Raw genomic sequence first — 3,720 nt, 5'->3', positions numbered from 1 at the left:
CAGCAAAACTTTTCGTGGGACTTTTGATTTCGATCGTCATTTACAGGTGGATCATTTATCAGCCTTGGTGAGGGCGTCGAGAACGAGCTTTGTCGACCAAAATGCGACGGGGCAAGTTAGCTGACGTAGGTAAATGTTAAACATTATGATGTTGCCCAAGCCTCGGGTAGAGTCACTATGTTTAGCTTTCTCTGATGCTTATTGGGCAGTCACAGGTTTATGTTGGAAGAGTTTTGTCGACAAATGTTCAATTTTTTACCCGCACACGGATGGTGATAAACATCTCGGGGGCCGCTGATGCGTCTGTTCTCGGCATTTCTTTACACACTGGTATATTTTAGCGTCTGTACGGCAACAGAGCGACTTAAAACCTCCAAATAAAGCACGGTTTGTCAATTGCTTCCTTCATAAAACAGCAGACGCTCACAATTCAAGCTCGCATTTGATTCCGTTGCCCGCGAGACGCGATTTCTATAAAAAAATCTACTCTTTTTTTCCTTTCGGCTCCACGACGCACCGTAGCAGACGAACCCTTGTCGTTTGCTCCAGCTCCTCGCCAAGGCGAGGCAGGACCGGATTGCATTTTGACCCACTCCCAATTTTCTCGGTGCAGCGCTGAAACGAAGTCGGAGAGTGCACCCACTCGTGGGTTGCCGGCTGAAACCAATCCGCTCCACGGTGGGCACGCGTGGGCACGAGTGCCGTGAAACGAACTTGCTATGAGTCACGATCCACCAGGCGTTCATGATTTAACATTCTCTTACATTTCTTACTGAAACTCTTGAATTCTACCTCCCACTTTGAGATAGCACTTTTCTTAAACTTTCTTTGCAGGAAGTCTTTCCTTTTTAGTAGCGTTTCTCATAAATCAATCTTGTAAAGAAAGCTACCTGCTCATTAACTTCAGAGGATTCTAAGACCGGAGACCAATCAACACTCGAAATGTGGTGAAACAGCCCGATGTAGCCTCCTGATGAACAATAGTATAAGATGGGCGGAGGAGAAGCCTCAATAGGAGCGCGAATCGAGGAATCAACAAAAGAAAGCACTAAGTCAAGGGCAGGACGATACTTATCCAGGGGAACCATAGAGACTTCTCCGCGGGCTGCACGCAGGCAGTCCATGTATGAGAGACATAAATCTAAAGCAATACCCTGGTGGTTAAGAATATCGTTGTGTTGTGCAAGATCTAAAAAAAAAGGTTTAGGAGGTCGTTGCCTTTGTGCTTGCAATAAAGGTTGTCAGTAAAAACAATAAACTGGGTCCAGTGTATGCCTGAAGCATTAAAATTACCTAACATTAAGACATCACACCTGTGTAACTCGTTAACAGTGTTCTCTATGCCAGCGAGACACGTGCGAACGTCGTCGGGCTTCGTTTGCGAAGGCAGGTAAAATAGGCCATTAAAAAGCCGTACTTTCTTTGCACACTCAATTTCTACCCATTAAGTCTGGGGGAACTTTTCTAAATCTTCGCGTCTTTTCGAGCGGAAACGCCTGTCAACGGCCACTAACACGCCGCCTCCAGTTGTATCACGCGTGGCCAAGTCGCGGTCACGCCGGTGCACCATAAAACAAGGTGGAAAGGAATCTGAGTACCCAATGCATAACCGAATTTCCGTTAAACAAAATATAGATTAATTGGATAGGGTAAGATCAGAAAAAAAAGTATTCGGTTTTTGTGCGTCAGCCGCGGACGTTTTGATAAAGTGAATCAACGTGACTCATCAACTTTCGCCGTTGTGGGAGGGCCCTCTGAGACATGGAGAAGGGCTTGTCAAAAGGTGCCTTTGAAAGTTTTGAAGAGGCAGGATTTCGGCCACACGGCAGGGTCAGCAAGTTTCACAAGATCCTCAGCAGCCACGGACACGCGGAAGGAAGCGTATGAGTCGTGCCGAGTCTTCAGACGCCGGCAGTCCAGACTGTCGAGCCCCACGGAAGATAGGTGAGCATCCTCACAGGTGGTGTCTGGCGCCAGTTTGGTGACAAATAAGGCTCTCTGACTCACTGACGGGGAGGCGACGCTCAGTTTTGAGGTCTCGGATACCCCAGGCGCGCCGCTCGCCCGTCGACCCTCGGAGGTGCCGGCATGAGTGGTGCAGGGGCGGAGTGTGCGTCGCCGCTGCAGCACCGCCCATGCACCCTGCATAATACTTAATAATAATAATAATAATAATTTATTGCTACCACCAAGAAGTTAGAATTGCAATGTCAAAGCAAAATGAAATACCACAAATATGAAAAATATTCGAATGAAAAAATTCACGAAAGGAGTTTTCTGTTAAAGTGTCATACAAAGAGCAAAATACCTCTCAATGTTCCAGAAGGGCAGGCGGTCATGAGTGGCACACATTACTGAGAAAAATTGGTTTACACTATAATGAACAGGGTAGAGATCTAAACCAATAGTTGGTTATTATAGCGAAATACCTCTAAGCATCTTTTTTTTTAACTTTGCCCAACGATGGATGGCTTAGAAGCTCAGACAGTAAGTGAGAAAACAAACCTATGGTACATAGAACGCATGCGTACTTTCGCCATGAAGTATGCAAGAAAGAGGTATGTGAAAAGGGTTTCTATGTCGAAGTTCACGTGAGGGTGGGTTTGAGATTTTGAAATCAGAATTCCAAAAGTGTCGCAATACCACCAAATGAACATAAAGGGTTTGGAAGTTAGGTAGTTGCAAATAATCGAAAAGATTAGGGTTGTCAGGTGTTTTCAGTTTAAAGAAACACTTTTCAGGATAGGTTTCAGGATGCAGTCCACTTTGTTTTTCCAAAAGTCAGAAGAATTACCGAAAGCGCTGATGGAGTAGCGAAGGACGCTATACGCAAGCGAATGGGTGATCAGTTTTCGAACGGATACAGAAACAAGCATTTTCTATTATATAAAAGGCAACCAATGCTTCTTAGTATTTTACAGATATATGTAAAATGAACATTCCATTTGAGACCGCTATCAAACTGTTTGCCTAGATACTTCACACTATCTGTATACTTAACTGGAATGCAGTTGCATTGATGGCAGAAAGAAGAGTGCAGAACTAGTGGAATGTGGAATGCGACTGTTTTGAGTGGATTGTGGGAGTGTACTAGTTTTTTGTTTACATTTATACCAAGGTGGTTTTTTTCTAACGAATTTATAATTGCCATTGTTGAGATTTATACTCGCTGATGGAATTTGCATAGTTGATTTGTAGCGCCAAAATTACAGTGTCGTCAGCGTATTGATATAGCTTTCATCCCGGTACCATGGTGGCGAGGTCATTGACAAAAATATTAAAATAGAGAAGTGATAGAATTGACCCCTGTGGTACTCCGCCTTTTAAATAATAATAATAATTTAATTTCAAGTCTTTATTGCAACTAACAAGAGAGCGGGTCCGTCAAAAGCCAATAGTGGCTTGTGGGACTGGACTCGGCAGTGGCGAAGAAAACACCAAAACTATTCACATGGCAAAAAAAAATCGATTATTTGAAATGCAAAAAGAAAAAAAATATGAAAAAATAAGATTATATGCGATGAAAATGAGCACGAAGAGGGATCTCTTGCAAAAAAACAAGGTCACTATAACACTAAAAGAACCACTATAACACTGCAGAAGATAAATAAAGAAAGCAGTACTTCGTCTAGAATCTCCCAGAGAGCTACAAAGACAAGGTCAGTCAAAAAAGCAAAAACACGACCAAAAGGAAAATAGTATTTGACAGCCATTTGAAGG

This window comes from Ixodes scapularis, unplaced genomic scaffold (assembly GCF_016920785.2).
Source record: "Ixodes scapularis isolate PalLabHiFi unplaced genomic scaffold, ASM1692078v2 PGA_scaffold1__304_contigs__length_218370807, whole genome shotgun sequence".
NCBI classification, from domain to species: Eukaryota; Metazoa; Arthropoda; class Arachnida; order Ixodida; family Ixodidae; genus Ixodes; species Ixodes scapularis.
Note: the sequence above shows the minus strand (reverse complement) of the source record.